General features: G+C 43.8%; 1 protein-coding gene across 1 annotated transcript in view; it reads left to right on the forward strand.

Annotated features, from left to right (window-relative positions):
- Positions 1 to 346: 346 nt before the first annotated feature.
- St6gal1 (ST6 beta-galactoside alpha-2,6-sialyltransferase 1) overlaps positions 347 to 26504 on the forward strand; it is a 135866-nt gene continuing 109708 nt past the window's right edge. The window contains exon 1 of the mRNA XM_015499973.2: positions 347 to 478. The gene's annotated coding sequence lies outside the window, so the exon portion shown is untranslated. The remainder of the gene's footprint in view (positions 479 to 26504) is intronic.

Consider the following 26504-nt stretch of genomic DNA (forward strand, 5'->3'; position numbering starts at 1 on the left):
CTTGGGGGAAGGCAGTGTCCCTGTTTAGGCGGAGTCCTAACAAGGCACCCTTAACCCTTAGCCCGCTCGATAGCGACCTCCGGAGGGCCAGGATGGTTTGGGGCGCCGTGTGGCCAGGGGCCTTGCCTGGTCTTCGTGACTCTATTTGCATAACGGAGACGGCTTGCTTCCTCTCCGCCCCTTCGCTGCGCTCGTCTTCCCTCCTTTCCTCGATCCCACCACCACACACCACCCGTCCCTCGTTCCTCCTCGTCAAACCCCACCTCCTGGGACTCCCTCTAAAGCTCCAGTCACGAGCTCCGCTATCCCAGCCGAGAGCTGAGTCCGGAGGCACCTGGGGGAGGGGAGTCCTGGGCAGGGCTGGCTGGGGAAGACGCCTGGGGCACTGCCCAGCGCTAACAAAGGGAACGGGCTACCGACCAGCGTCAGCGCAGAGCGGGCGGAGCAGCCGCAGCCTTCTCTACTGAGAACGCAGAGAGTGAGTAAGGGGTGCGATGGGTGGCGGCGTCCTCAGGGCCCCGGGAGGAGTGATGCAAAGGGGTACAAGAGCTAAGCACAGCGGTGGGGCCCGCGGCGCGCCTAGGGCGCAGGGGATCTGTCTCCAGCGCCTTCTCAACTGCCTTTGCGAAACCAGCCGCCTTTTGGCTGGGGGGGGGAGAGGGGGTTGGTGTATTTGTTCATGCCGTGGGGCCGCCCTGGCTGCTCCCCGGCTCCGCGAACCCACGGACCCACAACAAACCCACGTGCGCGCGGCCCTCCGGAGCCCCGCTTTCTCCACCGCGCCATCTGTATTGTGTGAAGCGGACGTGTTGTAGAGTTCGGGTTCCTGCAGATCCTGCCTAGTGGGTTTGCAGATCGGGAAACAGAGGCCCGCGGCTGGAGAGGGAGCACAGACACCACAACAAACGCACGTGCACCCTGCCCCGGGAACGGGGCGCACCGCAAACCTGGTGAGCCGCCCGGTGGAGCCGGCTATTGTCTCTGCCGCGCGGGAGGGAGCGGCGCTGCAGGCGCCACTTGGTGGAGGCAAGCGAGAGACATTTAAAAGGTACCGCTTGTGCATCAGACTAAACTGCTAGATTTTAAAAGGGAAAAACGAAACGAGAAAGCAGCTACAAAAAGAATTACCCCAGCCCTAGAGTCTGTCCCGGCCGTGGAGCATTCCTTCGGGTGAAGTGGATAGGCCCTCACGGAGGTGTCCTAGGGATGTGGTTCTAACCAAGGGTCTATGGGTGTCTTTCCAAAAAGGACCATGACCGGCGCAGCATTGTCCACGCGCTCTAGTGACCGCCTCCTGGGAAATCTCCGAGCGCCTCTCCAGCCTGTAGAAACAACAGTCCAATTTAAACACTGGCCAGTAAGGGCTTAGGTTTCCCCTGCGCTTTGCTTCATAGGTCCGTGAGTTTAGACACCCCAGGTGTCACTGGCTCCTTTTCGGTTTATTATATGTCTTCACAGGAACGCCGTTCTGTGAAACGTACTGTTTCACTTATGAGATTATGTGAAAGAAATTCTAAGGTCCGGAAAGAGAGGCCTCTTGTTTGTTTTGTTTTTCGTTGCTCACATGCTCAACTCAACATTGCAGGTTTTACTTAATCAGTTCTGGACTGGCAGCAGGAAGATGGTTTGGGGAATAAATTGGTCTCTTAGGCAATGGTGTCAATGAGGAAGTAAGACCATATGGTTAGGGAGTAAGAGGTGTGCGCAGCAGGAAGGGAAGGAGCACTGCCCCACTGTGTGCTTGGTGAGTATTGGGGGTGCAGCTTTACCTTGTCTAGTACGGTTGGAGATTAACCTTTCTCAGGACAGCTGGAGAAATCTCTAGCCCCATGTCACTGTTATTGAAAAGGTCAAGAGAACATCCAGCGAACCTTATTATACTTTACAGGAGGGAAACTGAGGTCTGAGAGTTCAGCCACTTGTCCAAGTTTAAGCTGGATGAAATTGGGGCCCGGATTTGAGTGTGGGTCTCCCAGCTCCCACACTGCACAGCCCTGCTGGCAACTCAAGGCAGAACCAGGCTTCTGTGGTTGGCTTAAAAGACAGTGGCCTTAGGCAGAGTAGAGTTAAACAAAGAAAGTAATTCAGATTGAAAGCTGCACCCTTCTATTATCCCTTTCAAGAGTTCTTTATTCTTTTGAGAAAAGATACATTTAATAATTCCTTATTCTTCTAGCCTTTCCTAAGCCTAGTTATTTTTCTCTCCTGACTGCCCCTTCCCCTCAAATTGGACTATAGCCAATTATGGAGACTTAGATGTTTTGCCTCTCATCCAGGTGCCAGGAGGCCTTTGTTTGGGTGAAAGCATGGGCTGTTGATATCAGGGAGGAAAGTGTCTCTTAGAGGGCTGCTCCTGATCCCCTCATGGGAGAACAAAGCATTGTTTTCATTGATTTTATTTTATTTATTTATTTTTATAGAGTCCCACGGAAGTAACTGCTTATTTTTGTATTTGGCAGAGGAGAAGTTGGAAAACCCAAAAACAGCCAGGCCGGGTTTCGATAGTTAGGGGTAGTTTGTGGTTTTCCCCTGTCCCTGTAATCTCCTAGCTACACTTGTTCCTTTCCTTGGAGTTTGTTTCAGGTTCACAGTAATTGCACTTGACAAGGGAGTTTGTTTTTCTCATTAGGATGCTAACCCTGTAAGGTACTTGAGAAATCATCAGGCTGCATCCTGGACCCTCTTATTTCTAAAGAGAAATTACTTGCCCAAGGGTACATGGAAATGCGCATTCTCCTTTTAGAGCTTCTCAAAAGGGAAATGGTTGCATCAAACAAGTTGTTGTGGGTACCCTAGAGGAGAGTCAAAGTTATGTGGTTGCTATAACAACACCCTTGAAGTCGGAGAATGAATTCCTTAAGGATTTAAATGTGTTTGGTTATTAAACAAAGGCATGGATCCCAATGGTGGATATGGCAAAGTGTTACAGTTGTTGGGAATCAGTTTTCTTTAGTGCTTACTTTGCTTTTACACAGTGTTCCTTTATTGCTTTCTGCCTTATGCAGTCAGAAGCCTGTTTAGCATATAATTATAAAGCAGAGGGCAGTGAGAAGTCAGAAGACTTCAGTTAGCTGTTCACACTACCTCAACTCTTGGGCTCCAGTTTTCTTTGTTCAGTGAGATCCCTACCTGCCCACTCTCTGTACCTGCTGCTCTAGTAGAGTGGAAGATTCTCAGGCCTTCCAGATAGAGAAGCAGAAGGGCCAGTGTATGATGTGAGGGGAATCGTGTGTATAAATCTCCTGGAGTTTCTGGCAGTATTAGTCATATGACACAGGCATATGTTCAGATCTCTTGGCAGGCTCCTGTGCTCACCAGATTTTAAGGTTGTAAATGGGGAAACCTGTGTGCTTGGGTAAGGGGTCCCCACTGGTCATAAAGAGGTGTGAATGCCTGCTAAACTATAAAGGGAGGTTTGGATAGTGATGAAGTCTGTGACTCTAAGGTAAAAGACAAAGTAAAAAACAGATGAAAAACTAGAACTTTCATAACTTCGGTTGTGCAATCTTAAGTCATTTCACTTATTCATTCTCCTTATTGACAAATAGATAGTGGAAGCAGAGAAGGTCTTGTGCTCAGTCTGGGGTTGAAAGAACGAGTAGATCCATTCTTTGCCCTGAGGGATTTACAATTTTTCAGGAAGGCCCAGTCCAGCCCTACCAACCTTGCTGGGAATACATTTGGATCTCTCTTGGAAGTTGCCCTTAACAGCCGAACAAAATCTAATTCACCTCAATTTTGACCTCTGGAGGGCCCCTCTTTTTATTGGTAAAGGTAAGAACTGGTAGTAAATGAGAATTGGTAGTAAAGTGGAAGATGTATGGCTTCAAAGAGAATGTAGTGCTCCATAAGGGTGAGGATGTGGTTACATTAAAAAATGCCAGTAATAATTCATTAATGAAAACACAGTGATTGTATAGCATGTTAGAGTCCTGTAAATCTGGAAAGGGAGTTTGTTGCTCAGACCTGGTATCAGTGATTTGTTTGATAATAGCTGAATTAAGGAAATTTTTCTTATTTGCATATATTCTTAAACTACATCATTGCAACCTGACTCCTAGGGATATACTTTTTATAGGCTTTTCTATGATAGTAATATTAAGCAATGAAGTTTCATCATATTAAAATGCTGGGGTAATTTTCTAAGTCATTACTAGTCAGGTTAGTCTTCAGAATCAATGTGGTAATTGAAGTTTTAATCATTGTTCCGATTATAAAAACAAACATGTCCACTGAAGACAAATTGGAAATTACAAGAAAGTATTGAGAAACAGAAAAGTGTTCCACTATTCACAGAAAACCACTGTTAGGACTTGATGATTTTCCTTCTGCTATTTTCTTTTTGTGGATTGTTTTCCCTATATGGTTGATAACATACTGTCTGTGCAGTGACGTCTCTTTATCTTTTTGTGCTTAATCTTCTCATATATGCATTTTGTAGTCCCCATCTGCGTTAAAGTGGTGCCCTTTGATTTGTCATCCATATCAGCTGCTCAGCATTTTCAAGGTCAGGTGGTTCCAGGGGACTGGATCACTTTAGTGAGGGCCTGTCAAGGACTCTCTCCCTGCCTTTGCTCAAGGCTTCAAACATCAACCATAGGGGGCTGTAGCTGTAACTCAGTGGCAAAGTGCTTGTCTAGCATGTGGATTCGATCCTCAGCATCACATAAAAATTATCAAATCAAATAAAAGTTATTCTGTCCATCTACAACAACAACAACAAAAATTTAAAAAATCAGCCATAGGGTTTTTTTTTTGTTTTTTTTTTTTAAAGTTTTAAGAGTGCTGGGAGTACAGTGGAAGAGAAGAGCTCTGTGCGTGGCCTTGGGTTCTAGTCCTGCCCTTTTGATCTCTAAAAGGTTTTTTTATTGCCCTAGTTTTCAGGTTCTGTGTTAGATAAGCAACTCCAGGCTCCTTTATTAATTCATCCATCAGTACTCAAGCCCCAAATCTAAACCAAAGACAATTAAGAAAAGATCAGCTTTTAAGAAACTCAGAGTCCAAAGGAGGAATCAGAGGGGACAAGAGACTAATGCAGAATGCTGTGCAGTCACAGAGGAGAGTCAGCCTCCCAAGACCACAGCGGAGCAGCCAGGACAGCTTTCCAGACAAGGGCCACTATTGGGTAGTCAAGCTATTCCTCATCCCCCGCCCTCCCGCCATTGATCCTGTGATTAATATTGTCTGCCAATAAATCTCTGCTCATTTTCCAGATAATTTCCATAGGAGAGGATCTTAAAGTTGGAATTATTGGGTCATATATATTTATCTAGTTATATATAAAGCCTTAAAGTAGAGAAATATTGTGTGTTGTGGGAACTGTAGAAATTAAGGGCATAAGCGATTCAGGATTTAGATTCTTGTTTACCATTTACCACCTGCTGTACATGGGGATAAGCTAAAGGTACTAAACTTCAAAATTTTCCTCTGTAAAATGGGAATAAATGATCTTATCCCACATGGCAATTGTAAGGATTATCTTGTATCACAGGTAAAAGGTCCAGTACAGAGCCAGGTATACAGGGGACACTCAGAAAGTGATGGATATCCTTGTTGTAATTTGTTTTTTTATAGGCTATAGACACTTTTGGCCCTAATACTTTTTCCTGCCATGACAGCAGGCCCTTATATAGCTTGTGCTGAGGGAAGTAGAATGTTAATTAGCACAGAACCTCCTCTCCGGTGACAAATTGAGACAGAAATGATCATTTGCATCATGCACTTAAAAAAAGTCCTTCTATTATGGAAAAATCTAAACATCCAAAAGTAGAAAGGAGGGTGCAATGAACTCCATATCATATTATCTAGCTTCAACTGTTGTCAAAACTCGTGGCCAATATATAACCCCAACCTCAATCCCATGTTACTTTGAATCCTGTCCCAGACAGCTTATCTGCCTCTCCATAAATACTTTACTGCCATGCTACCAGGCAGCGGACCCTTGTGGTGGAGATGTTCAAACAAAGGCTGAAAGTGAACTTGTTCACCATCAGAGGACTCCTACTTCACAAGGGAGCTGCCCTAACTGCCCACAAAGGCCCTTTCCAACTTTGAGAGTCTGAGACTATGGGTCAAGAACCAGAAAGATGCAAAGTAGAATCTGAGGGGAGTGAAACAAATTATGGACAATGTAACCTGAGCGGTTTTTACCTGCTTTGAAAACATGGCATAAAATGGAAACCTTCAAAAGAGGCTTAAATATTGTTTCCCTTGGATCTTGGCAATCCTCCCCTGTTCTGTCCTTGGCTTCAGCTCTGCTTGACCTTATATTCATAAATTATTTCCACAGGAATAAATATATCCACATACAATTTAGATGACCAGGAAATCTGGCAACTGGAAAAGAACTACATGTCCCAGGAGGAGGATTGTAAATTTTTTTTCATTACAAGTCTTTCTAAATTGGTGTCCTACTCCTGATTGGTGGAGTTCTCTCTCACACAGTGCCAAGACGTCATCCAGCTTTAAATTTTGGAACACTGTATCCTTTGTAACCTCTTGGAGGTCCTCTAAGTTAGACTTGAGAGGACCCGCCATGTCCCTTTCTGTGTTACTCAGCTTTTTGTCATTGTGATCAAAATATCTGACATAAACAACTTAAAAGAGGGAAAGTTTAGTTTGGCTCATGGTTTTAGAGTTTTCAGTCCACAGATCCATTGCTCCAGGCCTGAGTTGGAGCAGAACAATAGGACAGAAGGGCATGTGCTGGAGGAAAGCTCATGGCACAGTGGAGAGGGAAAGAGCTGGTGGTGTGGGGCTGGGGAGGACAAGATAAGTCACCCTTCCAGGGCATGGTTCCAGTGACCTACATCTTCAGGAATTAGGCCCCGCCTCCCAGTAGTCCATTCAACCATCAATGGATTAATGCACTGATGAGGTTAGAGTCCTCATGACCCAATTATTTCCTAAAATCTCACCTTTAAATACCAGATCCAAACCCTAACACTTTCCTTAAGTCTTAGGCTAGTTTGATGAGGGAAATGTGGCCAATATTATCTTCTGGGCTTTTGCTTGTGCCTGGCCCTGATTAAGCACTATTGGTGTTGCGATTTTCATAGCAGGGCTGGTGTTTTGGCATCATTAGCTCCATATTGCAGATGAGAAAATTGAACTCCAGAAAGGGGTAGAACTCACCCACAGCTCCTCTGTTGCTGAGGGGTGAAGCTGGGAGTAGAGGGAGCACTGTCAGCCTTTCCCTACATCATACTATAGGTCTGCCCACTGCTAATAACTCCCAGTTCTTTGGGCTTAAGAAATGTTTAGTCCTTTTGTTTATTGGGGACTTAGTTGAACAATTTCTCCTTACTGGAGCTCAGGAAGTTTTTTTTTTTGCGTGTGTGTGTGTGGGGGGGTGGTGGTGGTGGTGGTGGTGGTGGTATTGGGGATTGAATCCAGGGTGCTTTTACCCCTGAGTTACATCCCCAGGTCTTTTTGTTTTTCGTTTTGAGAAAGGGTCTCACTAGTTGCTGAGGCTGGCCTTGAACTTGCAATCCTCCTTCCTCGGTTTCCTGATACTCTGGGATTACACATGTGGGTGGTGCCAGCTCCAGGAAGCTTTTTTTTTTTTTTTTTATCATTCCTCTAAAATATCAGAAAGAACCAATGGGACAGTTATGTGTGTATAACATGTGGTTTTTCCTCCCTCCCTTCACCCCTTCCCTTCTCTTCCTTTCCCTCTCTCCCTTCCTTTCTCCCTCCCTTCCTTTCTCCCTTTAAAGCTGTGGTATCCACTTGTGCTTATTATTTAGTTATCACTGGGATTAAACACACTGTTAGTGAGCATGACCACAGATTGGTGGTTACCACTGCTCTGCTACCTTAAATGCCTTTAAACTTGCAAATGGAACTCAATAGCATCATTGTTAAGGGCTTATCTTGCAGTGTGCCTCTAGGCTGTTAAACAAATTTCTTCTTTTATTGAGTATATTCAACATTAATTTGCTCATCAAATATTTATTGAATGCCTATTATATTCTAGGCATTGGGAATACCTACAGGAAGAACTCACATTGTAAGCATGTATGCGTGAGTGTACACAAACTCACATTTTCAGTGAAACTATCAGGGTCTTGGAAGTTAGTGGCAAATAAACTCCCCCTACTACGCCCTTCCTCTCTTCTTAGAGTCTTTGCTTTCTTCATTCATTCAACAATCCTTGAGTGCCAGCTGCAGGTCATGCACATGCTTACTTATGAAATATAGACACGGATAAGGAAGTTTTCTTTTTTCCAGAGCTTAGTTGGATGCAGACATTCACCAATTTATTGCAATCTAGTATGATACCTATTATGATTTGGGTGTGCACAGGAATGAGAAGAAGGTACAGTGTTTGGGAAAGATTTCTGGAAGAGGTGATACCTAATCTGGGTCTTAGGAGATAGAAGCTGTTAGCTTCTGGGGAAAAGGTCATTTTGGGGAGAAAGGACTGAAGGACCAGAGATTTCAGTGTAAGGAACGGCTCGCTGCATATGTTGGGGAAAACTAGCAGGTTGGTACAGGAGAGGAACATGTGAGGCAGGAAGTGGGGGGAGATGAAGTTGAAACTATTACATGTATTATGTAATGTAATTTTTATAACTTCCCTATGAAGCATGTGCTATAATTACTTCAATTTAATAGACAATAAAACAAAGGCTGAAGGAGGTTTGGTGACTGGTTCAAAGACAGACCACTGAGTGAGCTGAGGTGCTCAGACTTGAAGCAGGCTGCCGGCCTTTGGAACCTGTCCTCTCGTCCTCCACTTCAGGGTCTACAAAGCTTGGTTTTCTGGCCAACATGTTTTTCCTTTCTTAATCTTTAAAAGGCAACACCCCTTGCTGGATTCTCTTCCTTCTACCTGCTTCATGATGTGACCAATGTTTTGCTATGTTGGGACCAGAGGATCTGATTTTTATGGCCTCTTCTGAGTCTGGTTTCTAGTTTTTTCCCCCTCCTTTTAATAGAACAGAAATCATTTTTTGAATTTTTTTTTTTTTTTTTTTTTTTTTTTTTTTGTGGTGGGACCTCACAATCTATTCTTTCCTTCCCTGGAACAATGTCTTGCCTTGCCCAGGGAGGAAGAAAGTAGCTACAAAGAGAACAAACAGTTGGATGGCTTTGACCTTGTTGTCTGATTGAGGACCCTGGGAAAGCATAAGAGAGAAAAGTGATGGGCTTCTCTATCTGGAGATTGGAAGCTAGAATTCTTCTCTGATCAGGGATGTGTAAATAAGGACAATGCCTTCTATATGAACATTCTCAAAAAATATTTACATTAATTCATTATTCTTTCCCCAAAGCATGAAAGAAAGACATGCTGTGCATAAAAAACTTGCCTTTTCAGTGTTCACAGTCTGATGAAGGGGAGAGAAAAACATGTCAACCAGCATTTACAATGCAGTGTGATAAGGACTATGACAAAGGAAACTTGGAATGCTATGTCTTAGAGGGCAGATAAGAGAGACTGCAATAATAGCTCAAGAGGTTGATACCTGAGCCAAGTAAAGAACAGAAATCTTTAAAGAAAACCTTTATGTGCCCAATCATGTATGATAGGTGAGAAAAAAAAGATTTATCTCCTTTCTAAAAAGTTCCAGGTTCATTTGGGAGCCCACATATTACCTGTGAAGCCTCTAGTTCAGAGAGGCCCTTTGGGGACTGGAAGGGGAACAAGCTGCCTGGGCTGGAGGAATCGGATAAGTGGGCCATGATTTGTCCTTTGAGGATGAGGAGGATTGGGGAAGGTAGAAGGCATCCCATATGATGAAAATTATCCTGACTCATCTAATGATGAATGGGACATCTTTTGCCTTTGTCCTTGTCTGAGGCAGTATAGGGTATTCACTAAAAATAAAGTTCATTGAAAATTAATAAACCAAGAGCTCAAAGATAGATGATGAAGCTATAGAATTAAATAAAACAGACTATGACTATGATGGCTTGGATATGAGGTAACCCCCAAAGGCTTCTGCAGGAATATTCAGAGGTGAAATGATTAAATTATTAGAACTGTAACCTGATTAGTCCATCCTAGTTTGAATGAACTGACTAGGTGGTGGAGGAGGTGGGTCACTGGGGGCACATCCTGGAAGGGTTCATCTCCTCTGCAGCCCTTTCCCGTTCTCTGCTTCCTGGCTGCCAAGAATGGCGCAGCTTTCCTCCACCAGCTTGGGCCCAGAGCAATGGAGTTCAGCCCACCATGGACTAAACCTCTGAAACTGTGGGCCAAGATAAACTTCTCTAGGTTGCTCTCGTTGAGTGTGTTGGTCACAGTGATGAACAGTTGATTAACACAGTTACTGAGGTAAGGGAAACAATTGAGGACACAAACAATATCCTTACAGAGAAAGTTAATAAAGGGGTTTGGGAAATACTGTGGTAAAACACTTGCCTAGCATGTGTGAGGTTCTGTCCTCAGCAACACACACACACACACACACACACACACACACCAGTTAATAAAGGAACAGACTAAAATCCATTTAAAACTAAGTTACTCACAGAGAAGGAAAGCTTGAGGAAAATCAGTCTATGATGAGAAGAAAAGATAAATCAGAGATCTAAAGTTGCTCAAAGGTGACGCTCTAGGATGGCAGTTGGGGAATCCTTAGAGGCACATACCACTTTTGCTTATGTTCCATTGTCCAGGACTTGGTCACATGAACACACCTGGCTTCAAGGTAGTGGAGAAAAAATTCTTCAACTAGGTGTTGGGCAATTCTTAAATCTCAGGATTTTCCTTTTCTATCTCTGAAAGGTAAATCTTGATATTGGGTACAATTAGTTGCTGCTATGGAGAAAAGTCATGTTGGCCCGAACCCTAACCCTAACCCTTAACCTGCAGCAGAAGAAAGACACTTAGTGGAGATGTTCACAGAATTCTGGGGGAGAGGCAGTGGGACCCGAGACTTCCATACTCTGTTAATTCCTCAGCAGATGTAAGGCGGGGAGATGTTCTCATACTCACAAGAACCTGGGAGATATTGATTAACAAACATACTTAAGAAAAGGGTTTAAAGGTGATTTGATAAGTCCTTGCTCCATTTAACTAGAGAAGCAAAGCTAAGCCGAGGTGGGCAGTTAAGGCTCAGAGAGAGGATGTGATAAAGTAAAAAGAATTACCAGAAGCAGAAATTGGGGGAGAAGTGGAGGAGGTGTAAGTGGCAACTTTCCCTCTCACACTATTTAAATGAGGTGTTAAAGTGACAGCTTTAAAATACAGCTATTTCATAAAGCAATCAGTATCCAACCTTTCACACATCCTTCCTCTCATTCTCCACATTTCTATACATATGTAAATAAAGAGATGTGATAAATGATATCAATCTGTTTTTTTCTGGACAGAGGAATCTTGGGTGATTTTTAGCTCTATTTTCATGTGTTGATTGACATTTGAAAAATCATGAGCAGGTCCTATTTAAGTAAAACCCCTAAGGCTATTCTAAAGGGCATCTTTGAATACATAGGAAGTGGAGAGTGGGCTGGGAGATACAAACAGATGTATTGTCTTTTCATGGGGGTTTGGGAGTCAATTATGTAAATCCCTAATTCCAAGCAGAACAAAACATGCTGTAAATCAGATGAAGAGTTGGGTCATGGGGCCAGAAGATGACAGAGAAGGCTTCACAAAGGTTATAGTTTGGCCTGGATGTTGAAGGAGGAGATTTCTGATAGGTGGATGAGAGAAAGGACATTCCTGGCCTAGGGGGACAGCAGGAATACCAGTGAGGAGGAGTGAGGTATGTGGCTTGTCTGGGAAACTTGGTGATTTGTTGTGGTTGGCAAGCAGAGGGCAGATGAGAGAATAGCCTGCTTGGTCCCCACCCACAGCTTACCAGGTGCCATACACAGACAAACCCAGCTGCCTGGTGACCCCACAGAATGGGCAAGTTATCCCTGCGGTGCAGAGGAGGATGCTGAAGCCGAGTAAGAAGTTAATTTTCCCCCAAATAATACAGGGACGAAACTTTGAAGCCCTTGGGCTGCCTGCACTCCAAAACTCAGGGTTTCTCTACTGTTCTACGGTTCGTAGTGTAGAGACCCAAATTAGCCATCTCTTTGAAAGGAAATGTCTAAAAATGTAAATAAATATAAAAATGTGCCAAGTGTGGTAGTGCACATCTGTAATCCCGGCCGCTAGGGAGGCTGAGGCGGGGGGATTGCAAGTTCAAAGCCAGCATCAGCAACTTAGCCAGGTCCTAAGCAACTAAGGAAGACCCTGTCTCAAAATATAAAAAGGGGTTGGAGATATGGCCCAGTGGTTAAGCATTCCTGGGTTCAGTCCCCAATATCAAAAAAACATGTGTGTGTATGTATGTGTGTATATATATATGTGTGTGTGTGTGTGTGATTTCTTTGTAAATATTTTATCAATAAATATATCTTATCTATCTTATATTTTACACATAGATATATTTATATAAACATATAAAGTATGTAAACATGAAAATATTTGCCTATAAAATATACTTTTTAAGCATTTTTACTTTTTTATTAAATATTTTTAGCTGTCGATGGACACAACACCTTTATTTTATTTATTTATTTTTATGTGGTGCCAAGGATTGAAGCCAGTGTCTCACATGTTCCAGGCAAGCCAGAGCCCCAGCCCTAAAATACATTTTAGATATGAATTTTATAGGTAAAATTTTAGATGATTGTAAGAATTTAAAACATGATCCAGACTTGGCATCTAGCAGTTGTATGGCCTCATGCCTTAATCATAGCCTGAATTTTCTTATCCATAAAAAAAGGATAAAGACTGTGCCACTGTCTAGCCTCAGATGAGTTTTTATATTCTAATTAGACTACAGATGTGACATGTTGAGAAAGGATAGGCCATAAAGAAGGCTTGTTAATGCTGACACACCCTTTGGTCTTCCAAGAGCAGTGCATCTGTTAAAGCATGCACAGATGTCCGTAAAAGCTCTCACTGTCTGGGACAGTGGTCCCTACAGTGTTGAAAACAAACAACTTGGTCAACAGGTAAGAACCTGTGCTCTCCTTGACGTGAATAACCCATTGGGGGCTGTAGCAGGATGCAGCGGAAGAGGAGGCCAGCTCTGCCTCTGCCCGGATGAGTGAATGCTGCTCCTGCCTTCCTGGTTGCTGGGGAATGTCTGGGTTAGGGAGTTAGCCAGGATGGCTGTCAACAGCTTGGCGAGGGTGGAGGAGGGTGTCCAGACGTGCCAGGCTATGGGAAGGAATACCAGAGCTGCCCGGCAAGCAGGCCCCTGCCATGTCTGGGAGAGGCTGGCGGTCTGGAAAGGGACAAGAGACACATGTTTGCGGAGGAGTCTGGTCACCATCCTTATTTTGCAGAAGTACCAAGGAGAGCAAGGGTGGTCTAGATAGAGTGGGCTTCTGACTGCACATCAGGTGGGCGGGCAGCCAGACCTCAGCATTTAGCTAATGGGACCTGGGACACCTGGGACACCTTGTATTAGTTCCAGAAATATAGGGATATAGGGTCTGGGATGGGGCCTGACATGCTCTGAAGGTCCAAAAGAGAGAAAGAGAGAGAAAGAGAGAGAGAGAGAGAGAGAGAGAGAGAGAGAGAGAGAGAGAGAGAATGTTTTAATATTTATTTTTTTAGTTTTCNGGGTATAGGGGCAGCAGTGCTACTGCAGAAAGACTCAAGCTATTCCACTCTGCTGAAGAGGTCTGTGCTTACTTCCACAGTTACTGACTGTGTTCTGTGAATCTAGTAGTGTTAGACCATAATCTCCTGGAAGGTGGGGACAATGCCTGGACCCTGCATGGCCTCAGGCCAGCATACTCCTCAGGCTGGAAGGCCTTAGCAGTGAGCTTAGCCTTCCTGATGCCCCTGTTTGCCCTCTGAGATCAGGCAGCACCCAACCAGTGACATGAATGACTCCTCTGTAGGTAAGGCCAAGGTGTGGGAGCCGGCAGTGGGAGATGTAGCAGCCCATGGTGGGTATCACCTTGGACTGCTGTGGGCCTTCTGCCACACTAAACAGTCTCTCTCTCTTTTTTTCCCCCCTACTGACCAATTCTGGCCTTCTGTGGCTGGGGGAGTCAAGGGGCAAGTCGAATCAGGGAACATTCTCTGGGATGGCCCTTGGATCTGAGCCCTAGGATGGGGCCTGACATGCTCTGAAGGTTGCGACCTTGTTCTTTTTGTCTTATCCTTCTGGGAATCAGGGTGGTCATAGCAGTTTGTTCCAGGTGCGAGCAGGAGGAAGGCAGCCAGGGATCTCTGACAAAAGCAGCCAGGCTGAGTCATTATTTATCTGCTGCAAGACGGCAAGGATCGCCTTTGTCAATTGTACGGTGCCAGCGCTGGGAAGATGCTGGCCCAGGGCCCGAGCTGGAGGTGGTTAATGACAGTGTTAGGACTAAATCCCCGAAGATGCTTCCTGCCAGAGGGCTTGTGGCGGCTCCTTTTTTTGCTGTACACAATGAACATCTTATTCTGAGTTGTAAATTTGGAGGAGGAGAAAGAACAGGCAAAGAGGAGATGACACCAGATGGACCAAGGGAAATGCTTCTGCATTGAAGAGTCCTGTCCTTGTCCCCAGAGCCGGTCCTGTGACTCAGTGGGAGATGGGAGTCAACTTATAGACTTCCCCATTACCATGTGCAAAGTCACCTTTCTCAGAAAGTCCTTATCATTTGAAAGAAATCACAGACTTTTCAGCCAGACAGATGGGTTTAAATTCCAGATGTGCCCTCTCAACTGAGCAAACTTGGAAACAGCTTTGATGATCCCCATTTCTCATCTTAATCTACATTAATTGTTCCTACCTGACGGCATTGGTGTGAGTACTATATGCAGGGCTTAGCCTAGTGCTGGGCACAGGACTGCCATCAACAAATGATGGTTATTTAAAATCATAGCATTTACTGATGGTTAGTCTCAGTTATTGATCATTGAATGGACCAGACACACTGCAAGACACTGAAAATATGAAGGCAGATGAGCTCCATCCTCTTCCTGTCTGTCTAGGAGGAGTCACTGGCATGAGTGTAATGTGTGTAAAGGGATTTGCACAAGTTGCTAAGGGAGTAAGAAGCAGGGGCAGGGTGGGATCCACTCTAACTGTAGAGCAGGGTTAGAGAAGAAGAGAGGAGACCTTCAAAGGGCTCTGAAGCAGGAGTTTTGATGAAGATGAGTTTTCCAGGCATTAGGCTGAGGGAATTTGAGGACCAGACCGAAGGAAGGTTACAACTGGGATTAGGCTGTAGATTCACTCATAAGGGAAAGCAGGAGCTTGGCTGTATAGGGACTCCCCTGACAAGGAGCCCATGGGGTTTCTACCCCTGCTGGCATTTGGGCCCACTTAATTTGGGTCAGGATAGAATCTGCCATCTTTCCAGCAAGTGGATAGAAATGGGTGGGGATCCAACCTGGCTTGAGTGGGGCAGAGAGTGTTAAGGTGGTACTTGTCATCGAGGAGGTCTCTCTAGGGTTAGGATCAGTATCAGACAGGAATTGCAAATGCAGAGCCCATTAAGAACAGGCTCCAGGTAGTGTGGACTGGAGGGGCTCCACACAAGGGGGGCATAGAACTGTTGTCAACTTGCGACAGAGGGTAGGTGGGAAGGGTGAATTTTGCAGTTATTGGGAAGTCCAGGGACCTCATGTGCAGCACTCCATGTTAAATAAAAAGAACCAGAGGAGATCTCCTTGGAATTCAAGGATGTATGTGTGTGATTTTTAGTTATCCACAAATAATGTCAAATCCCATGATATACAAAAACTGGGCAGATTATTTTAATGAGCTAAAAACAGAATTATATTTGCTACAACAATGGTGTGCCACTTAGCTGAACATAAAAATAAACACAGGAGCTTTCATTTACTGAAATCTTACCATGTCCAGGCATGTTATAAACTTTATAAGTAATCCTGCTTAATCCTGATTAAATCCAGCTTTCTCTACAGCATACCTGCTCCACAAATCTGAATGTGACTGTAGGAAAAGTATGCCAGCATCTGGACTGCTCCCACTTTTAATGCATGCCCATGACTCAGGGGTGGGTGTTGGTGTTGTCAGGCCATCTGGTACCATTTACTTGGTTCAGTTGATCTCAACTTCAGCTACTGTTAGTGTACTGCTGCCTGAATTCTGCTCCAAACTAATGAAATCAAAGTCTTTATGGGGTGAACCTGGGTATCAGTGTCTTCTTTTAAAACTCTACAGTTGGCTGGGCATGGTGGTGCATGCCCATAATCCCAGCAGGAGGAATTGCAAGTTCAAGGTCGGCCTCAGCAATATAGCGAGACACTTCAGCAACTTAGTGAGATCCTATCTGGAAATAAAAAATAAAAAGGGCTCAGTGTAGCTCAGAGGTAAAGTGCCCCTGGGTTCAATCCTCAGTACAAAATAAATAAAAAAGCAAACAAACAGAGAAACAAAAATCAAACCTCCTCAGTTGATTCCAGTGGGCAGAGATGGTTGAGAACTATCCGTCATTCTCTCTAATCTAAAAGTGTGACAGTTTTACACTTTTTTCTCTCTTCAAGTCTCTAACACCTCTTTCCCCATTCTTTTTTTCAGATGATAACTTGTTCCATACTCACTTGAGAAAATAATGGCAATCAGAAGAGAATTTTCACCCCTTTTGGCTTAGTCCATTCAGGCTACTATTACACAGTACCTTAAATAGAGTGATGTAAAAACAACAGAAATTTGCTGCTCATAGTTTTAGAGGTTGAGAAGTCTAAGATAAGTCAAGGTGCTGGCAGATTTGGTGTTCGATGACACTTTTTAGTTCACGACGGTGCCTTCTTAGTGTGTCCTCACGTAAGAGAGGACTAGCTCGCTTTCTGGGGTCTCTTTTCACAAGGACACTGTTCCTGTTAAAGATGGCAGAGACTTCAAGACTTCCCAATGAGCTCATGTTGAGGGTTAGGGTTTCAACATATGAATTTGGGGAGGGGAGAGAAACAAACGTTCAGCCCATAGCACCTTTCCACTACCAAATCTGCCCAGTTTTACCTTCTGCCTGTTCCTGTGGATGGTTAATTGCTTCTGCACCTATTTGAGATCAACTTCTCCACTTGTGTACGCATGTTATTTCCAGTTAATGAGGATATAACTTCAGCAATTCTCCCTTTTATTTCCAGTATTCTTTCTCTACTGGATCATTCCCATCTCTGTCTGTCTGCCATCTATCTCTGTTATGTTTCTCACTTCCGCCCACCCACATACATATCTGCACATGATACACATCTTCTGCTTTCGCCTACCCCTCTAGTTATTGCCTCCTTTTTCAGCTCCTGCGAAGTGTGGCCTACACTTGCTCCCTGTAGTTCCTCCTTTCATTCTCATTTTAACCTGGTCTAGTTAGTCTTTTGCTCTTGTCACTGCATCAAAACTCAAGCTGTTAAGCTCCCTAAGAACCTACTATTGCCAAATCCAATGGCCAAATCTCAGTCCTTTTTTTTTAAAAAAAAATTTTTATTTGCTCTTTTTAGTTATACATGACAATAGAATGTATTTTGACATATTGCACATACATGGAGTATAACTTCTCATTTTTTAATAACTTTGTTTATTTATTTTCATATAGTGGTGAGGATCAAACCCAGGGCCCTGCACGTGCTAGGCAAGCTCTCTACTGCTAAACCACAACCTCAGACAACTTCCCATTTTTGAGGTTGTGCGTGATGTGGAGTTTCATTGCTTATGTGGTCATATATCCACATAGGAAAGTTATGTCTGGTTCATTCTGCTGTCTTTCCTATTCCCATCCCCACCCCTTCCCTTCATTCTTCTTTGTCTAATCCACTGAAATTCTATTCTTCCACCCTCCTTCTTATTGTGAATTAGCATCTGTATATCAAGAGAGAGCATTCAGCTCTTGGTTTTTTGGGATTGGTTTATTTCACTTAGCATGATAGTCTTCAGTTCCATCCAGTTACTGGCAGATGCCATAATTTCATTCTTTATGGAAAAGTAACATTCTCTTGTGTATATGTACAACATTTTCTTTATCCATTTATCTGTTGAAGGATAAAGCTGACTGCTTATTTGACTCACCAAATGCATGCTGATCGGAGACAGGTCAATCTCTATTTTAATTTGAAAGATCGTTCTCTATCTGGGCCTCCTGCTCATATTCTTGTTTCTATGGTCTATTTTCAAAACAGGACACCAGAGTGATCATTTAAAAAGATGCGTTTAAAAAGAACCAATGTAGGTTGGTTCTATAGCTGAGCTATTGGGAATTGAGCTGGTATGAACATTGATGTGACTGCGTCACTGTAGTATGATGATTAAGTCCTTTGGGTATATATAGAGGAGTGGGATAACTGGGTCAAATGGTGGTTCCATCCCAAGTTTTTTAAGGAATCTCCATACTGCTTTCCAGCATGGTTGCACCAATTTTCAGTCCTACCAGCAATGTATGAGTGTTTCTTCTCAGTCCCTTTTTTTTTTTTTTGATTGGCCGGAAGTGTTTGATGTGATCAGTCATTCCAACCCTCTTGAAAAGGTGCCTTTTGTTGGCTTCTGAATCATTACCCTCCTTATCTCTCTTCTGTAACTGCCCCCTCCTTTCAGTCTCTTTTGTTAGCTCATCTTTACTTGTTCACTCTGGAGTTCCCCAAAGAGTGACCCTTGGACTTGACCTCTTTATTTATCTTCTCACTCCCTAGTGATCTCAGTCCATCCCCACCTGACAGCCCTTAGTTTCTCTCCACCCCAGATCTTTCCCCCGTACTCTGCACTCACATATTTAGCCATCTACTGCATGTTTCCTTAGATGTCTAGTAGACATCTCAAATATGACAAGTCTGAAACTGAACTGCTGCTTTTCTCTCCAAAACAGCTGCCCTGCCCCTTCAGTAGATGGCAACTTCATTTTTCCAGTTTTAGGTCTTAGAACTATAGAATCCTTCAAAATTCCACTTTTCCCGAGCTGTATTCTCTGTCAGCAGATCCTGTCAGCTGTGCTTTCAAAATAAATCAAGAAGCTGACTGCTTATTTGACTCACCAAATTCATGCTGATCTGAGACAGGTCAATCTCTATTTTTAATTTGAAAGATTGTTCTCTCTCTGGGCCTCCTGCTCATATTCTTGCTTCTATGGTCTATTTTCAAAACAGAAACTAGGGTGATCATTTAAAAAGATGCAGTGTCATGTAATTTTTCTGTTCAAAAGCCAACGAAGGATGCCTGTTTCACTCAGAGCTAAAGTTCTTAGAAGGACCTGTGAGGCTGTGCGTGACCTGAGCTTTGGACCCTCCCAAGCTTCACCTCCTATTCTTTCCACCTCTTCATGTTGCTTATCTCACTGATTTTACATCTCAAACATAAACCACCTTTCCCTTCCAGAGTCTCTGCTCTCAGTTTTCCCTTTATTTGGAATACCCTTCCTTCATCCATGGTTTGCATCATCCCCTCCTTCTGGTTTAAATGTCACCTTAACAGAGAGGTCATGTGACCACTTTAAATAAGACAATGATCTTGTACCTGTCTCCTTCCACTGTCAAACCCCGCTCCATCTTTCCGTTTTATCTGTCTTGTTGTTCTTCAGGAGGTTAGAAAGACATCTAACTTATTTACTCTGTGTCTGTTTTCATTAGGGAGTCATTTCCAAGAGGGCAGGGACTTTACCTCTTTTGTTCGCAGCTATTTCTTTAGGACCCAGAGCAACTCGACTTAGGCACAGTACATACCTGTTGACTGGATTTATCTACATCTTTTCAACATTTCAGAATTAGCTGGCATATCCCACAGTTTATAGATGAGGAAACCGAGGCTCAAAGAAGTTAAGTAACTTTCTCAGAGTAACACAGCTTGCTAGCATAGAGCTGGAACGCAAACCTTCCAAGTGTCCATATACCATCTCCCTGTTCAGTCTGGTTTCCCCAAGCACCCACATTTCAAGCTGCCTCACCACCCCCCCCACATCTAGTTGCAAACAAGCAGCTCCAAAGAGTGACAAAATCCCTGTGAAAATGTCCCCAATGTGACTGAAGGTGTAAGAAATGCCTACCTAGTGCCTATCTGCAGTTTCCAAGTTCAAAAACCTGTGAATATCTAATTTTATTCTTAACCCATTTGGTGGTGAAACCTGATTTTGACTGATGCCTGTAAAGTGTTTTCCTTTGTCTTGGTAAATAGTACTTCTTTTAAAGGTCTTTCCACAAACACTAAAAATTTAAGAGCTCAGATCAGGCACAGCAGAAGCCAAGAAGAGAGTGTGTGATGTATGATCTTACACCAGGGGAAATAAGCCCTCCCTCCACCCCGAACCCTCTTCTCTGCTTTGTTCACACAATACTGGAAAGCCAGGGTTGTGCCCCCTTCCTCTAGGCACAGGATTAGAGGCATTTATGCATAAACTTACAAGCCCAAGAGAAAAAGCCTATAGATACTGATGTTTAGAGTTCTCTAAATAAAGGTACAGATTAGTCAACCACAGAGAGCATCCTGTCAACTTATCAGTGTTTCACCTTTAAATTGAAAAAGATAGCTAAGAAGCACCAGATGTTTGAGAGATAGGTGAAAAACAAAAGACAGAAACCCAAAGGGACAGACAACAACAATATAAAAAGAAATGCACAAAAAAATAGAAGTAATATAGGGACTAGAAGAACACTTCACACAAACTCTGATTATTAATCCCAGAGAAACAAGAGAGTATTGCATCAATAGAGAAGTGAGGGACAAAAAGAAGCACTCAGAGAGTATGAATGACCTCTTGGAAATTAAAGTACGAGAGCAGAAGCAAATAAATCAGTACAGGGTTGGAGTAAAGTTGAAGAAATCATGCAGCAAGTCAAACAAACAAACAAACAAAGGCAATGAAATAAAAAACAAGAAAGGATTATTGTAAGAAATCCAACATCAGAATAATAAGACTTCTAGCTAGAAAAAGAGAATACAGACAATGAAGGGGAAAATTTCATAAAAATAATACAAAAAAACATTTGATACTTGAAGGATTTATCCTTATAGATTGAAAAGCCCAGTGGGTACCTAGGCTATAAATGAAAAAAGGACACATCAGATGCAAAACTTCTAGACATAAAAATAAATAAATAAAAACAAAACCTCCAAAGGGAGCGTAGGGTAAAAATAGAAGTCTGATTGACATGAGCTATCTGTACAGCAACACGTACTGGAAGACAATGAAGATATACCTTTAAAATTGTGAGAGGATATTATTTTACACTGAGACATTTTATACAAATTATTAGCCAAGTGTGTGGGTGAATACTGGCATTCTTAAATATGAAAAGTTTCAATTATTTTACCTTCTATTACAGCCTTTCTGAGGAAGCTACTATGCATGTATTCCTCCAAAACTAAGGAGTAAACAAGAAAGAATAAATGGGATCTCAAATCCAGAAAGCAGCCAGTTTGAGTTGGATAAGAGGACAGAAGTTTCCAGATAGGAAAGTTTTTAAGAAATTAAAAACAAATAACAAAATAATGGTATGAGACTGTTCTGTGATGAGTTTTATAGTTTTTTGTTAGAAAATTGAGGGCTAAATTAGTGATAGGTACATAGAAAATTAAGCACACAAACAAGAAGCAAGAATGGATCCTAGAAATGACCACAAAGGAATGCACATGAAAGGCATTATCGTAATACCCTGTGAGGCTCAGCTGTGAATAGCAATTTAGCTGATCCTGATAATATATTAAGTTCTGGTGTTGGCTAAATAAAAAAATGGTAAAACTGTATGGGGAGAAAATGGAAAGAAAGAGTGTCTGGGATGGTGGAATAGGAAGCCAAACAATAATATCTAACATGGAAAAAAAGCCATATGAATATGCTGTTTGTATATATGGAGCTAGCTCTAGAAGTAGATAAAAGAGTTGAAATTGTTGAGTTTTTGCAGTAGAAATCAAGGACATGGAGGTCCTGGGGGCAGGGTCTGCTGTTTCTGTCTTTAAGCCTGGCAGCCCCCCAGGTTTTGACAAACATGGATGTGTGTGGCTCTCATTTAGAGGAGCTCAGTGGCTCACACGTATCCAGATTGGACCTAAAATAGGCATAACCACAACTGAGCAGGTGCTGTACAGAAGACATTAACAAAGCAGTCAAATAAGTGGCAGGGACATTCTCCTTTGGATATTTTACATATGGCATTGTCAGACGAGCTTCCCTTTCCAAGTTCCCTGAAAATAAATTCATACCCCTTTCCTCATTGTATCAGAAATCACTCCCGTATCCCGTATTCAACTCAAGTTTAATTTCAGCTCTTGACTGAGATCTCCTGACCTGGCTTTATCCTAACACTGGAGGGCACAGAGGCCTCTGTGCTGCGATGGGCAAAAGGTGTGACTTACGCAGTTGAGGGGGAGAAACAAAGAATGTCCATGCGCTTCTGCCTTTGTCAATGCTTTATTCACTTAATTCACTCCATACAATTTTACTCTATAGGTTCTTAATCAAGAAAACTGCAACAGACATAATCAATTCACAGCAAACAATTCTAGGTTAATTCTAAGCACTGCAAACACACTTAATCACGACAGGTTCATGACAGACATTCCCTCTGCATGCTAAGTTCAAGTTGTCAGATCAAAAGTCTCAAGCCTTAGACTTTAAGTCCAGCAGATACAGACCGAAGTGATAAGGTCAGGAACCAAAGCAGGCTTCTCCTCCGGTGGAATTGACAGCCGTTGAGAAGAGGGTCATAGGGAGAAGTTGCGGCTCTCATCAGGGTTAAGATGTGGCTGTAGAGTTTGACAGCGTGAGGAAAATGTAGAGGATCAGCAAACGATGAAAAGTGTTGGGATGTCAGTCCAGGTCCTCATCAGGCTCTCAATGTGAGGGCATCAGTGTCAGCTGGCTGAATGTCTGTTCATTTGCTCCATTATTTATGCCAAATTTTGACCCCCCATTCAATCTTTATTAGCTGCCACCTGGTCTCTCAGTGACATCATTTACCCTGGGGTTAAAACTTCTGGTCTGGTGGTCCCCACCCTGATCTTTTTTGTCTTTCTCTCTTATCAGGCGAGCACAGCCTGCCAGAGACTTCACTCTGAGTTTATCAGGGTGAGGAGAAGTGATTTGTTGGTTTCTGAGGGCCACACTATAGGGCTTCCTTAGGCGTGTCTGGTGAGACTGCAGGTTTCAGACTGGAGTTTATAAAGTGGAGTTGCTTAGGCTCAGGCCTAAGGCCATCCTCATGCTCTGGGAGCCAGGTTGTGTGAGCAGTTCTGGTTCAGTGACTCACCAACTTTGTACCTGGGTTACTTCTGAAAGCTTTTGTCACCTCTGAATTTGTCTGAAATGGAGAAAACACTCTTTGTTAATAGGATCGGGTAAGGAATAAGTAAATAATTTTAAAAAAGTGCCTGGCACACACTAATTTCTAAAACAAATAAAAATAAAACAACTTAAGGGAAAACATAGTTAACACTTGTTCTAAGAGCCTTGTAATGTTGCCCCTGGGCCCCACAGATGAACCTTCAAGAAGGAACATGAGCCCTGGGAGGAGAAAGGAGGGTGAATATAAACTGGGAAGTCTCCTGATTTTAGCAGAAGTTCTTGTGTATTTTGGGTGCTTTTGGTTTGACTGTAGTGCTCAGCAAATTTGTCATGACCCAGGTCCTGGAATGTTTTACAAGGATCTATAAAAGCTCTTAGCTAGTTTACTTCCATATCGAAACACAATTAGAACAATTGCTCCCGTCCCAAATAATGTGGGATAATGGATCCAGGGTTAACAGGGTTATCCTTTACCCTAAGGCCCCTGTGTGCCTGGTGGCAATTGCTCATTGAAGCCAGGGACTTGGTCCAGTGACTTAATCCTGTGACATTCTGAACTATTCTCTGACTCAAAACAGAGCCTGTTAGCTAGTCCAGCTCTAAGGGCTGGGACCATGAAGTTCTCAGGGTGTAAGTTCTTGGCTCAGTTTATGGATCTTCTTTGGTCCCAAACTCCTTCTTTTTCTTTTTTTTTTTTTTCTTTTGGTACCAGAGATTGAACCCAGGGGTACTTAGCCACTGAGCTACATCCCTAGCCCTTTTATATATTTTATCTAGAGACAAGGTCTTGCTGAGTTGCTAGAGCCGTGCTAAATTGCCGAGGCAGGCTTTGAACTTGCAATCCTCCTGCTTCAGCCTCCTGAGCTGCTGGGATTACAAGCAGGAGTGGATTATTCCACTGCACCGGGCAAGTTCTTTGGTTCTTGATGTGCTCTGTAACTCCTAGCTCTGGGTTTGTGTGCAGTGTCTCACACGCTGGGCGCCTGAAGGAGAAACACTCACTGGAGGTAGGAGGGAGTTAAAGAGGACCTGGGAGTCTCATTTAGCTGCTTTCTTTTGTAGAGTCATCTTCTGGATGCTTCTGGGTCTGAGGGTGGTGGTGACCAAGTCACTGCCAGAGCTGTAAGTGCAGTTAGGCGAGGAGGGTGTCAAGCAGGGAGCAGCCCTGGGCACACAGAAAGAGGTGAAGATCACCCCTGCTGGCTGGGCCTGGGCTTCAGGATGAAAACAGGAAACCTAATCAAGATGTGGAGCCCAGTATGGGATCGGGAGGGAGGTCAGGAAAGAGTTGGTGGTGGAGTCAGATTGCCATGGGGTGGAGATTCAATGGGAGCTATGTGAAAACTGCAAGGAAACCCAAGAGGATATATTGGTGGCTTGGAGGGACCTGGGTGATCTACTGAACATGCAACATGAAGCAGCATGATTGGAGCAGTTTGTATAATCTACTTAATAGAAAAATCTTTTGAATTTAGAATGAAAAATCACCCAGCTACACTTTAGCAATGGTGGATGGTCCTGTCTGGTAGCCTTATCTATCAGAAACCCAGTCAAGGGCTTGAAAAGGAAGTTTTTTGGTTTTGTTTTTAAAAAAGCTTTTGGGTAGCCACAGTGCTGGGCCTGAACCTTATCTGAAAGCCATGCATAAGAGCCCTCCAGTCCCACCGTGCCCTTGTGCTTCAGTAGACAGAGCTCTGTGAGCTGAGCCCTGGGTTAGCTCTTTTCTTAGCAGGCCCACACAGTCTGTGGCTCCTGCTCTCCACACCGGGCCTCTTAGCGGTGGCCTCTGGTTGCATTTGCTGTATTTGACAGAGCTGAAAGGAAGTCCTGCTCCTACTTATCTGATTTTCCAGCTCAGGTTTGCTGCAGTCTCTGGGCCTGGGAAAGATTACTTTAGGCAGGAAAATTGGTAGCAAGGTAACAGAGACTCACACAAAAATAAGGTTTTATTTGAAGGGATTCAGGGGATGCAAAGAGGAATAAAAAGTTAAGAGCAGAAGAACTTCACAGCAAAGCCACTAGGCTGAGCCATCTCGGGGGCTGCATGGTTTCCGGTCTACCTCTGCTCGGCCTCTGCCCAGGCCTCTTTCTAGGTCAGTATTCTTCCTTCCACAAGTCCCCAGCAATCCCATCGCCTGATCCTGTGCATGACATTTCTTGTCATGGTGCTACCAGCTTCTTTCTCTTGACAAACAGGATTCACGTCTAGTCTTCTTTTCATAGCTGCAGTTTTGGATGAGTATTGGCTCAGTTCCTTATTTATGGATGAATTGACCTAAAATTGACCTCTAATTTCTACTCTTCATTCCTCAGGAGAGGCCCAGGTATGTACAGAGTGGGTGAGGTGGGTGGATAGACCGACAAAGTCTATTTCAGTAATATTGGATGGAGGTCTGCCATTTTCCTAAGAGCTTGGAAATACTAAGGGAGCCCCACATTCCCTCGTGAATCTGTCAATTTTTGTAACCAGAGGTCACAGGGCCTAGGGGTGGCAGGGTAAGAGGGCTACTTAACTAGAAACGGGCATGAGATTTGAATCTGTAAGGTCTTTGCCTGGGCCACAGGACCACAGAAACCCAGTCACCTGCTGCATTATCCATCTCTCACTGAAGATTGGACCTGGGGTGAAAGGAGGGGTACAAGAGGCTGGCTAGAGTGGTGGAATGTGGGGTCCTCCTCCTGGGAAGGAGGAGATGAATCAGTAGCCAGGAGCATGGCCCCTCTTATTCTGGGAACTGTCCTCACTGGCAGGCTCTCTGCTGGCCACTAGCTCACTGTCTTTGCATACAGAGCTGTCCTCCCTGGCTGCTCTCTTGTCCCCATAATGACTCTGGCTCCTGGTGCTTTGCTGGCATTAATCACAGGCAGCAGCAAAGTGCCCAAGGCCTCAAGTAACTGTTTCCTTTTCCATCTCACCTGATGCCTTCGCTCTGTTCTGCCCTGGGTTTTTGTGAGGCCTTGATATTTCCACCCCCTCAAATGGCTCAGTTGGCTTCAGTAGGACCTCAGTTCCCATCAGCTATGTCATCTCCCAGGGTGCCTTTTAATTCTTTTTGTCTCTAAGGCTCTCTTTCACCTGAATACCCTGTTTGTGTGTCCCTCACTCTTTCTTTGCCCCTTGGTGGGTTCCTCCTTGCTAATTCTTGCTCATGCACCTGCTCCCCAAGCCTTGGTGAAGGGCATCCACTTGAGATCCTAGATCTTACCTTAGACTGGGACTAAGGTAAGCGCGTACAGGGAGTGTGAAAAAGGACGCTGGACTCTGGGTCCTCCACACTCATTTCCACAAGGAGTGTCACATTTGGTGTGTCAGGATGTGAATG

The sequence above is a fragment of the Marmota marmota genome, unplaced genomic scaffold (genome assembly GCF_001458135.2).
Source record: "Marmota marmota marmota unplaced genomic scaffold, marMar, whole genome shotgun sequence".
NCBI lineage: Eukaryota > Metazoa > Chordata > Mammalia > Rodentia > Sciuridae > Marmota > Marmota marmota.